Source organism: Pseudophryne corroboree, chromosome 10 (genome assembly GCF_028390025.1).
Source record: "Pseudophryne corroboree isolate aPseCor3 chromosome 10, aPseCor3.hap2, whole genome shotgun sequence".
Taxonomy (NCBI): Eukaryota; Metazoa; Chordata; class Amphibia; order Anura; family Myobatrachidae; genus Pseudophryne; species Pseudophryne corroboree.
The window spans coordinates 101,831,630-101,845,413 of record NC_086453.1 but is presented as its reverse complement, the minus strand read 5'-3'; positions in this window follow the sequence as shown (position 1 = coordinate 101,845,413).

The window sequence follows — 13,784 nt, the reverse complement described above, 5'->3', positions numbered from 1 at the left end:
TCTCTTCCAGTATACCTAAACGTGTCATCATACATTTCAGTGATATTATCTAACAAATTTGCGAGTGCAGATATGTATTTATAATTCAACACTCCTCTGGCGGTGCGAGTGAAATCTAACGCGATTAGAAACTGAATCCCGGTGGATTCATGGATCATGTCAGAGGCCGGATGCTCTGTTCTTTCTATCAGGTGCCGTTTAACTACGTGCTCGTAATGAGTGTGAGTATAAGGAGCTTGGGCAACACGGTGTATATCTTTCATTTTGGCATGTGATACAGTCATTACCTCAGGCAGTACTTTTCCAATATAACACAATCCCTCAGAGTTTGGGGCAAGCCACTTATACGCCTTCCTCCCGCATATGAAATATGCATCATCGGGGAGAACATATGGGACGGAGTAGGACATAACCATATTACACATCCTCCATGTGAAATCTCCTACCCCTAATTCTCCCATCTGTCTAGTACACGTATCAGTTTGTACGATATGTGCACAGTATCCTGGTGATACCTCTCCAACTCTCGTAATCCTACTTCCCAGGGTATACCTATATCGGAAAGATTTTTCTCTACTGGCTATGTGGCGTATAAGCTCTGTATCTGTAGGCATTCTATCTGCTCTATATGAAAAGGTCATGGTTTGGTTACTCCATGACACTTCCCAATTTCCCGGCTTTCGGGGATTGGTAATGTTAAAACATATTAGGGATCTATCCACATGATATTGGTGGAGCTTCAAACTAGGAGGACTGGAGATATTAAACCTCCTGTCCACCGGTCTCCCACCCTTTAGCTCAAGTACCTCCCCTACCGTTAAAGGAAATGGTACTAGCCCTGATTTGCTATGACCTTGAGGTACTTGAGAGCATACCCAACAATCTGTTTGATTTAACACACTACCCACTAAGGAGTGATAGTCACTCAATGGATGCCGGTCCATGTGGATATTAAAACTGGATTGGCATTTCTTAATGCACCCATCCTCAACTACGTTGTCACAGAGCCTACAGATACAGTTTTCTTCAGCTAACAATCCTTCACAATTCCTTCTATTGTCAATGCTATCGGATCGTTTTCTGATACTCGCCTTTACTTGTTGATTATGTTGTTCTTGGAAATCTACGCCTCCATCTTTATCATCAGAACCCATTCCAGAACCTCTCTCGACCTCCATGGTACTCTCGCCGGAACAGACTGCTCTGGTCAACATCATGGTCAACAGGAAAATCCGGATCACAGTCTCTTGGGGCAAGTCCATCTTATAGGAGGAAACGGAGAAGAATGAGAAGGGGGGGAAAAAAAATAATTGAGGGAGAGGGGATGGGAAGTGAGGAAAAACAATAAAAGGGAACAGGGAATCGACAACTGCTTTTGATCTTGTGATCTTCAATGCTCAGGTGCCGCCTCAGTCCTCTTGGAACAGACACTCCAGTGATACAACTTCCTCTACCGTCTGTTCCTTATCCCGGGACCTCTCTGGATCAGCAACCTTCTTACAGTGGGACGAATGAACCCAAGTCTCTCTCTCGGCAACCTTCAATGCTGTAGTGCTAGTCAATAAGACTTGGTATGGTCCTTCCCATCTGTCAATAAGGCAACCTGAGCGTAGAAAATTCCGTATCATTACATAATCCCCAGGTTCAATGTCATGACAATTACTATCTGGTAAATCAGGAATCACCAACTTCAAATTATCATTTTGATTCCTTAGCTGTTTACTCATGTTAACCAGGTACTTTACAGTCACTTCATTGTTACACTTCAAATCATCCTGAGGGTTAATCATAACATGCGGTTGTCGACCAAACAAGATTTCAAAGGGAGACAGATTAAGAGGGGACCTGGGAGTGGTTCTGATGCTGTACAGTACAATGGGTAAAGCTTCTGGCCATGTCAATCCTGTCTCTGCCATAACTTTGCTCAGTTTATTTTTAATAGTGCTGTTCACTCTTTCCACCTTCGCACTCGCCTGTGGACGGTATGGAGTGTGCAGCTTGCTATCAATTCCCATCAACTTACACATTCCTTGAAAGACATCACCTGTAAAATGGGTACCCCTGTCACTTTCGATTATTCTAGGGATACCATATCTACATACAAATTCCTGCACAATTTTCTTAGCAGTAAACATAGCGGTATTTGTGGCCGCAGGAAATGCTTTGACCCAATTTGAGAATACATCTATACAAACAAGTACATATTTCAAATTTCGACAAGGGGGTAATTGAATAAAATCAATCTGTATTACCTGAAAAGGGCCGCCTGTAGGTGGGATATGAGATGGTTCTGTTGGTATTGCCTTTCCGATATTCTTTCTCAAACAGGTAAGGCATGACATTGCTCTCTTACTCGCATGAGATGAAAATCCTGGGGCGCACCAATATGCTCTTACCAACTTGCACATTCCCTCCTTGCCCAGATGAGTCAGCCCGTGAGCTGCCTCAGCTAAACATGGAAGATATGCTCTGGGGGCCACTGGTTTACCTTGTCCATCCGTCCAGAGTCCTGAGGACTCCTGGCCATATCCCTTTGCCTTCCAGACTGCCTTTTCCTGTGTGGAACACAAATTTTGCATTTCACACAACTTCTGTGTGTTGATGGTATTAAATACCATCAGTTGTGTGGTGTCTGTCTGTCTGGGGGTACCAGCTGCTAACTTAGCTGCTTCGTCTGCTCGGCTGTTACCAAGTGATACTGGGTCCTGGCTATATGTGTGTGCTTTACACTTGATAACAGCCACTCTGTCGGGTTCCTGTATCGCTGTTAGAAGCCTTTTAATGTGAGCTGCATGTGCTACCGGTGTACCAGCTGCCGTCATGAAATTTCTGAGGCGCCATAGGGCTCCGAAATCATGGACTACCCCGAATGCGTATCTAGAGTCGGTGTAGATATTGGCTGACTTACCCTTAGCCAATTCACATGCTCTGGTTAGGGCGACCAGTTCAGCAACCTGGGCTGAGTGAGGTGGGCCTAGCGGTTCTGCTTCTATGGTGCCTTGGTCATCTACGACTGCGTATCCAGTACACAAGTCTCCCGAGTCTGACTGTCTATGACAACTACCGTCCGTGTAGAAAGTTAGATCTACATCTTCCAGTGGGTTGTCACTGATGTCAGGCCTTGCGGTAAAATTTTGGGTCAAATATTCCATACAATCATGTGTGTCCTCCTTTGTATTAAATCCTCCTTCCCCACCACTCTCATCCTCCACCCTTTGTGCCTGTCCAGGCACACCTGGGAGATATGTTGCAGGATTTAATGCACTGCATCTCCTTATGGTGATGTTTACGGGGGCCATTAGTGCCAATTCCCATCTTGTAAACCGCGCTGATGAGACGTGCCTGGTTTGGGCAGAATTTAGCAAGGCTGACACTGCATGTGGTGTATGAATTGTGAGGTTGTGCCCTAGCACTATATCTTCGCTTTTCGTTACTAGCAATGCTATCGCAGCAACGCTTCGCAAGCATGTGGGGAGGGATCGCGCTACCGTATCTAGCTGAGCGCTGTAGTATGCTACTGGCCTGCTGGCATCACCGTGCTTTTGGGTTAGGACGCCTGCCGCGCAACCAGCACTTTCTGTTCCGTACAGCTCAAAGGGTTTCCCATAGTCTGGCATACCTAATGCTGGCGCCTGCGTTAGGCACTGTTTAAGTCTCTCAAATGCCATTTCGGACTCGTCTGTATGCGAAATCCGATCAGGCTTGTTTGAGGAGACCATCTCCTGCAAAGGTAACGCTAGAATGGAAAATCCTGGGATCCAGTTACGGCAATACCCACACATTCCTAAAAACGTTCTGATCTGTTGCTGGGTTTGTGGCAGAGTCATGTCTCTAATTGCTTGAATTCTATCAGCGGTCAGGTGTCTCAGTCCTTGTGTTAGACAGTGTCCCAAATATTTTACTTTAGTTTGGCATAATTGTAACTTGTCTTTGGAAACCTTGTGTCCTGTGTCTGAAAGATGAAACAGGAGCTGTTTCGTATCCTTCAGGGATGCTTCCAATGAATCTGAACACAGTAGTAAATCATCCACGTACTGTATCAATATTGATCCACTCCCTGGTTGGAAAGACTGTAAACAATCATGCAAAGCCTGAGAAAATATACTTGGACTATCTATGAAACCTTGTGGTAATCGAGTCCATGTGTATTGGACTCCCCTGTATGTAAATGCGAACAAATATTGGCTGTCAGGGTGCAGAGGTACCGAAAAGAAAGCGGAGCAGAGGTCAATAACAGTGAAAAATTTCGCAGTGGTAAGGATTTGCATAAGGATGACAGCTGGATTTGGCACTACGGGGAACTGACTCTCAACTATTTTGTTAATCCCCCTTAGATCCTGCACTAGCCGATAACCCCTCCCCCCACTCTTTTTCACAGGGAAGATGGGACTATTGGCAGTGCTGGATGTTCTTACCAGAATGCCCTGTTGTAGCAAGCGCTCTATTACGGGATACACTCCTAACTCCACCTCTGGCTTCAGAGGGTACTGTGGGATTTTTGGAGCTATCCTACCATCTTTTACTTGTACAACTACCGGAGCTACGTTTGCCATTAATCCAGTGTCCTGTCCATCTTTAGTCCAAAGTGACTCTGGTATCTGGGATGTCATTTCTTCTACTTGGGATGGAGTCCTATTTGTCATAATGGTATGTGACATTAATTTTGATGGGGAGTCTAACATGTCTCGCACTTCCTGAGCGTGATTCTCAGGTATGTCCAAGAATACACCTTCAGGAGTACAATAAATGACGCACCCCATTTTACACAATAAGTCTCTTCCCAGGAGATTAGTCGGTGCCGATGCAGCCAGCAAAAAGGAATGCTTGGTATGTAAAGGCCCTATTGTAATCTCGGCTGGTTTGCTAACAGGGTAGTGCTGGACTACTCCTGTTACTCCCATGGCTGGAATTGTCTTACCAGTGGTTCTCATGCCCACTGTCGAATTTATCACTGATTTGGCCGCCCCCGTATCTACAAGAAAGTTTAATGTTTTACCAGCTACATTAATTGCAATTTCAGGTTCACTTCCAAGACTTGCAATCAATTTTACTGGCTGCAGATTACAGGTATGGCCACACCCCTAATGGGTATGGTGACCTCCCTGAATCCCGCTGGCAGCAACTACTTGTGACGGAGTTAATTGGGAACTACCAGTGGCTTGCCAGTCTCTGTTCGGGGGGTATCTTTTTGTTTCCCCTGCATGTGGCTCATAACTCCGTTTCTGCGGACCCTGCTCCCAATGTCGTGTCTCGTGTCGTTGTCTAGGGGGTTGGTATGATCTCTGTGAATTTTTCACTCTACAGTCTCGTGCTATGTGTCCCTGTTTAAGACAAGAATAACAAGTAACCACATTTGACTTACCCACAGGGTTTGGTGAATTATACAAAGGCTGCCTTGTGGTCAGGGCCTGTATACTTACGGCCATTAATTTATCACCTTGTTGTTCCCTGTGTTTGGTGATATTCCGGTCATGATCAATAGCAGCCTCTCTCAAAGTAGCCACCGACAGACCTCGCCAACATGGTTGCGTGGTCTGTACCCTGGTCTTTAATGCCTCTTTTAAACCATCCATTAGTACAGATACTGCTACTTCTCGATGGTTTATGTTTGTTTTAATGTCCTCTATGCCTGTGTATTTTGCCATCTCTAATAATGCCCTGTGAAAATATTCTGCAGCTGTTTCTGACTCCTTTTGTTTAATGGAGAATATCTTGTTCCATTTAACTACGGCTGGGAAATACTCCTTTAACTGTAAACTTATTCTTTTTACATTATCTTTGTTGTACACATCTGTAAGAGGTACATCCTGATCTAATCCACAGTCAGCTAAAAATTGAGCTGCGTCGACATTGGAGGGTAAACATGCCCTCAGCAATATCTGCCAATCTTTGTTATTGGGCTCTAAAGTGTTTCCTAGGTCTCTGATGTATTTTTGGCTAGCAACTAAGTCTTTTCTGGGGTCAGGGAATTCAGACACTATGGTCCTTAATTCCATTCGGGAAAACGGGCTGTACATGGCAATGTTCCTAACAGGAGTGACTCCTGAAGTGTCCGTTTTCCCATTTGGCACTGCTATTACCCTAACAGGATTAAGTCTAACAACATCATTCTGTGTAGATTCTACAGCCTGTGGTGAAACAGTTTCAGCATAGTGTATGGTGCCGTACTTACCCGTTGATACGACCTCACCTATCCCTCCACTAGGGGCCTTTGTTACTAATCTCGGGGGTGGAGCTGTGCCTACTGTTGTCTCTGCTATGGTGGCTGCTAGAAAGAGCGCTGATATTGTTGCCGATTCGTCCTCTTGATCACACTCCTGGGGAAAGTTCAAAACAGGGTACAACTTGCACGGGTTAATACTTGCATTGGTTAATTGGTTAACATTATCTTTAACATTTACACAGTTGCTAAGTGTTTGTTTGTCACACCTTAGTGCGTCATTCTCCGCAACCAATTTCTCTCCTGCAATGTATGGTGGCGGCGGTGCCGTGGCTATCAGTTTCTTGATAGGATTAAATCCCGCCGCCAGAGCCAATCCTCTCTGTATTTCACCCTCTTGTTGCCATAACTGCAAATAATCATAATGTTGGATTCGTCTCTTTGTTGATTTAATGAGACATATCCTCCTCCTTAAATTCATTAACACTTCTGGGCTGAAGCTACCTACTCTTGGGAATTTCTCCCCGTCATGTACCGTCATTCTCTCCCATTCATCACATAAAACCTCTGTGTGTGAACCGTATTTTTCACACATCACGTACCTTGCCGACCCGACTGGTCGGTTTACTAAATCAACCCGAACCGAGGTTGATCGCCCCCTACCTGAACAACTGGCCCCCATAACTTGCAGGTGTTGCTTTTCTTCAGCGAACCCTTACAAAAACCAAGATGTCCGGGGCAGGCTGGCGGTGAAGTTTACCGAGTACTCCACTCACTTCTCGCCCACGTTGGCCAGTACTGCAATCACTGTATCCAGAGCTGTTGTACCCAACCTAGGGCCCCTGTGAACCTTTATTTACTGGGGCGTGTTTCCCAGCAAGTATCGGTTGTTGGATAGTTCCTGAGTGACCAGCGAACTTCCCTTAAAATAAAAAAAATTCACAAATCACGTTAAAATGTACAAATAGCGTTTATGACCCCTCTAGTGTACACAAATGGTACTGGGTCAAATTACTAACTAATGCACACAATTACGTGCGGTACAATCGTTCAGCACATAAGCAACTAATCTTATGTGCGGAGCGACCAGTGGAATCGAAAATTACGGCTGCGAATTCCTTCAGCCAGAGCTTAATGGCCTATATGGGTTCCGCACCAACCCTTCCTGGTGTTGTGCTACTCGTCTCTATAGCGGACTTCTTTATCTGCTGTACCTGGACCTCCTGGTCTGTTCTGGACCTCCTGGTCTGTGCTACAGTATGACCTCCTGGTCTGCTATACTCTAATGCTCAAATTTTATGTTTAACAAGGGATGCCTCCCAAGCCACCATGCACGTCACTTACATGTATGTACCTCCACGAGAACTCGATACTTTTCTTGTGGTTCAACCTCAAAATTGTATACAACACAACACACTCACTCACCACATGTACACTTTTGTTTCTATTTCTATTTCTGCGCAGAAATTTTTCTTTAGACCAGATGTGTTGTAAATTTGGAGAAGGATCTGTTAATTTAAATTTCGGATATTAAAATAGATTTGCGCTATTTATCGCATTTTGCGCTATTTATCGCCTGTTGCGCTATTTATCGCCTGTTGCGCTATTTATCGCCTGTTAAAAATCAACACTATCGTGTGACTTGAGTTACGTGGGCGTACCCAGACGCTCCGTTGCGTAGTTTACGCTGCGTGCGTCGGCCTTTGAGTTGCGTACGTGAGTCTCAGTCTTTTGTTAGAGACACGTGTACACAAAGCAAATGTCCACCGCAACACAACTAACACGTTTATCAATGTAGATGATCCTCGATCGTCTACCGAGCACCACACCAATCTCTCCTTGTACCTTTAGGTAGAGTTGCGTATGCGCTTTACAATTTATCCCTTAATATATTACTTTTACACTTTAACTATGAAATAGCGACAAATCTCTTTTAGCACGTTTATCAATTATAAAATGGCAAACAGGAGAGTGATATATGAAAATACACGAGTGAAAAAGAAATGCAGATATATATATATGCGTGCGTGCGTACGCAAGACAGAAATAAACAGTTTTAAAAGACACTAGCGTGTTGTTCTTACCTCCGGTTCCGGATTCCCTCAGCACCCTTTACTAAGCGAAGCAGACGCTTATCCCGTCAGCACTGCGAAGAATATGATCTCCCGCCCTTTGCTGATGGATAATGTCTGCTGAAATTACCTAGCAGAGATATGTGAAGGACTGGACGAGCCGCCAATTGATAAAGCTAAATATTTATCTTATTTAAAACCCTTTAAGAGGTCTAAGAACACTGTACGCTATTGACGTATGGAGTACCGTAAGGGTACGCACGTTGCGTAACAATCGCTCAGCCGTGGTCGAGACGCTCAAGCGTCACGTTCGCTCACGGCCAAGAGATCACAGGCAGGCACGCTATTGGCTGCTGACTAACGTAATGGTTCGCTATAGCGTAGCGGACGCTCGGGACCACGAGGAGATCACCAGCGGCGCAGACGCTCACAATGTTAAACCTTTATATCTAAACCATAAACAATGTAATATGCAATAAAACCTTAGTGTAGTGATAGGGTGTAGATGCAACACAATGTAACCTTATTAACTTAAAAGCTGTTCGAGCGTCACCGATGCTCTGAGAATACTTAACACTATAAGAAATACACAACTACCGGGCTTAGGGTCTAACGCCTTATATGAATGTTATACTTGCAAAAAGAATAATACAGTACAAGTCATACACTACAATATAACATAGACTAACTAACCAGATAACTACACAGGAAATACAATACAATACTATTATGTTTAAGGGAATATAAGAGAGAAAGAGGAGAAGAGAGAGAGAGAGAGAGAGAGATATGGCTCACAATAACAAGAAAGACAATATGATTGCGGAGAAAAACTTACGCACAAGGGGAAACGATCGCATGCGCCTCGATATCCAGCTCCCGATTATCAGCAATGAGAACCGTGGAAGAGAGTGAGCTGGATATGATCGGCTTGTCTATTTATGCCCCACACACAATACAATTCAATGGTCCCTACAATCTCATTGTTCATTGGACACAGGAATTCGTCTTCGCATTATAACAAGAGGTCATAGGTTGATTCATACAGGTGGGCTGAGACCATTTCCAACTGCTCAGGTGGGTGGGAAACTAGGTTTCCCGCCGCATGGATAAGTAAGTGCAAATAATAGTAAATGGACATAAACTTCTTATGTCCATAACTATTCGCACGAGCGATTAATTCGCTTCAAACCAACACCGGAATGTTGCTAATTAAATACTCTTCCGATGGATACTAAACACCACTGTATAATCCTTGTCTGACCCATTGTATCAGACAAAGAGGGATCTCTCTGTCCATGAACATGCTATATTAACTAAACTTTCAGAATCTATCAAGGGGACCATGATCTATAAAATACATTATATAGTGAAAATATGTAACGTTTGAGTCGCTCGCTACGAACACATGAACTCTACCGTAAATCCGCATATCGTGCGCCTGCGGGTGCACGCGACTGCGTGTATGCGCACGCACGGGAGAGTGTACGCATGCGCAGAGCGGACATGTATGAGGTGCAAATATGGCAGTGTGCATAGTGATATTTTTCTGACTTTGACAAGAGGAGAACCTTCCAGAAGGACAACCATCTCTGCAGCAATCCACCAATCAGGACTGTATGGTAGAATGGCCAGACGGAAGCCACTCCTTACTAAAAAGTACATGGCAGCCCATCTGGAGTTTGCCAAAATGCACCTGAAGGACTCTCAGTCCATGAGAAACAAAATTCACTGGTCTGATGAGACAAAGATTCAGCTCTTTGGCATGAATGCCAGGCGTCATGTTTGGAGGAAACCAGGCACTGCTCATCACCAGGCCAATACCATCCATACAGTGAAGCATTGTGGTGGCAGCATCATGCTGTGGGGATGTTTTACAGCGACAGGAACTGGGAGACTAGTCAGGATAGAGGGAAAGATGAATACAGCAATGTAGAGAGACATCCTGGATGAAAACCTGCTCCAGAGCGCTCTTGACCTCAGACTGGGGTGACGGCTCATCTTTCAGCTGTCAAGCCGCAGCACTTACCGTTGCGGCGGTGGGCCCTGGGGTCCGTCCGGGTCCGGTCAGCTGGCTGCGGCGCTGGACTGCGGGGAGTGCGGCGCGGTCGGCGGCGGGAGTGACTGCTTCTGGGAGGCAGGGGGGAGGACCTAGTGGCCAAAGCTTCCCTGTGTGTCTGCAGTATGGGGGCGGCCATGTTGAAGACCAAAGTGCAGCACCAATGAGTGTGATGGGTGAGTGACAGCCAATCCTGATCCCCTGCTGCCTATAAGTAGGCTGGGATTTTTGCATTCTGTGACAGTGCTTTGTTGTAGTTACTCTGTGCCTCAGCTCTGTGCTCCCGCAGCTTGTTCTGTGTATCTCCAGTTAATTGGTCCCGTCTGGCTCTCTGAGTCCTCTGCCGACTCTCGCCGTGCAACGCCCGCCAGCACTTCCGCGTGCGGTCACAGTCGCCCGCTCTCCCACCGGTGCCTTCGGATTCCGCAGGATCCCCATGGTGGTTCGCCAGTGTACAGTTTTCCCAGTTCTTCATCCATATCTTCAAATCATCCAGCATCCAGTTTTCCCAGTTCTTTATCCACATCTTCAAATCATCCAGCATCCAGTTTTCTCAGGTTTTCATCCACGTCTTCAAATCATCAAGCATCCAGTTTTCACAGTTCTTCATCCATGTCTTCAAATCATCCATCATCCAGTTTTCTCAGTTCTTCATCCACGTCTTCATACTCTCTAGCAACCAGCTTTCACAGCTCTTCAACCTTGCCATTGCATCATTCTACTAACTCGTCTTCACAATTCTTCAGCCTCGTCCTTATATCAACCTATGAACATCCTTCACAGTTATACAACCTCGGCTTCCTATCGCTCAGTGACTCGCTTCCCAGCAGTTTCCCAGTCCTGAACTAATTAGCCCCAGCGCCCTGCAGTCTCATTCATATCTGTTGTCCTCAGTAAATAATAGGATTTTGGTACTTACCAGGTAAATCCTTTTCTTTGAATCCATAGGGGGCACTGGAGTACTCTTGGCTATGGACGGCTTCCGCAGGAACAGGGCACTGAATATTCAAATTCAGCAACACTCCTCCCCTCCATACTCCCAGAGTACCTCAGTGTTTTTTACTGAGCCGAACAGGAGCGATAGAGAGGTTGACAATGGAGAATTACCTATAACATCACGGACAACCATAAAGTTGACACATAACGTAACTGACAACGAAACAGTTGACACCATAACCGATAGAACTAGAAAATTTTAACCAGTCGGTGAAAATGTGTTACCATAAGATCCCCTGAGCTTACCACAAACCAGGTAAAACTGCTCTGGGTGGGCGTCCAGTGCCCCCTATGGATTCAAAGAAAAGGATTTACCTGGTAAGTACCAAAATCCTATTTTCTTTTTCATCCACTAGGGGTCACTGGAGTACTCTTGGGACGTACCAAAGCTTCCCCCGTGGGCGGGAGAGCTGTTTGACACCTGTAACACTAGGCGGCCAAAGCTAGATGCTGATGCCGCAAAACGTATCAAACTTGTAAAAGCGCACAAACGTGTGCACTGAAGACCATGTAGCCGCACGGCAAAGCTGCGTCGTAGAAGCTCCACGACCAGCTGCCCATGAAGTTCCCACAGAACGTGTGGAATGAGCTGTTACTGATGTATGCGGCTGTAACCTAGCATTAAGGTAAGCCTGACGTATAGTCAGTTTTATCCATCTGGATAAGGTCTGCTTAGAAACTGGCCAACCCATCTTGGCAGCATCATAGAAAACAAACAACGTATCCGTCTTACGAACTGTAGACGTTCGGGATACATAAACGCGTAATGCGCGTACCACATCCAGAGTTCCAGAATGTGCTGTTAACACAGGAACTACTATTGGCTGATTGATGTGAAAAGATGACACTACATTTGGTAAGAAAGCGGGATTCGTCCGAAGTTCCGCTCTGTCATCATGAAACACCAAATACGGTGGCTTGCATGACAAGGAACCCAAATCTGAAACATGCCTTGCCGAAGCTAAGGCTAGAAGAAAAATTGTTTTCCAAGTGAGAAACTTAATATCCACTTGCTGTAAGGGTTCAAAATATGAAGACTGTAAGAAATCTAAAACCAGATTCAAGTCCCATGGCGCTGTAGGTGGAATGAATGGAGGCTGTACTCTGAGGACACCTTGTAGAAAAGTGTGTACCGACGGCAATAGAGCCAATCGTCTTTGAAAATAAATAAATTGACAACGCAGATACCTGCACCTTTAGTGTAGATAAACGCAGTCCTCCATCTAACCCCGTCTGTAGAAATAACAAAAGACGGGATAACTTGAAAGATGATGTCGGAAACTTCCGAGCTTCACCCCAACCTATATAGGCACGCCAAATTCTGTAATAATGAGCTGCCGTAACCGGCTTCCTAGCTCGTAACATGGTTGGTATAACAGATACTGTAATGCCCTCTCTTCTTAAGTGGGCGGTCTCAACAGCCACCCCGTCAAACGCAGCCGCGCTAAATCGGGGTAAAAGAACGGACCCTGTTGTAACAGGTCTGGACGTAGTAGGAGCGGCCAAGGATCGTCTGCGAGTAGTTCGCGGAGATCCGAGAACCAAGCTCTCCGAGACCAATGAGGCACCACTAGTATGACTGTGACGGACTCTCTTTTGATCCGTTTTAGCAACCGAGAGAGCAGCCGAAACAGTGGAAACAGATACACGAGGCTGTACAGCCACGTGATTGTGAGAGCATCCACCGCCACTGCCCTTGGATCTCTCGTTCTGGACACATACTGGGGCGTTTGGTAATTGTGGCGAGATGCCATCAGGTCCACCTGAGGGTAACCCCACCTGTGGACCAACATTTGAAACACCTCTTGATTTAATGCCCATTCTCCTGGATGAAAATCCCGACGGCTGAGATAATCCGCCTCCCAGTTGTCCACTCCCGGAATGAACCCTGCCGACAATATCACCTGGTGGTATTCTGGCCAATTGAGGATTCGAGCTACTTCCCGCATTGCCATGCGGCTTCTCGTTCCTCCTTGGTTGTTGATGTATGCGACTGCCGTCGCGTTGTCTGACTGCACTTGGACAGTCTGAGAGGGAAGCATGTGTACTGCTTGTCGTAGTGCATTGTAAATTGCGCGGAGTTCCAGGACATTTATAGACAGCAATCTGTCGTGATCCGCCCAGAGACCCTGTCGCTGACAATTTTGAACTACAGCTCCCCAACCTCTGAGACTCACGTTCGCCGTTAGAATTATTCAATTCCAGCCGCCGCCTGCGGTTAAATTGTGTACCTTGAGCCCCAGAGTAGAGACACCCTCGCCCTTGCCGACAACCTCACCCTGTGGGGAATCTGCAGATGCGAGGCCGACCACTGTGCGAGCACATGCTGTTGAAATGGACGCGAGTGAAATCTTCCGAACTGAAGCGCTTCGAAAGCCACCACCATTGTTCCTAATAGGCGAATACACAAATGTACCGAGAGTGTGCGTGGCTTGAGCACTAATTGTACCAGATGGCGAATAATCTGTACTTTCTGTTGTAGTAGGTAAATTCTTTGATT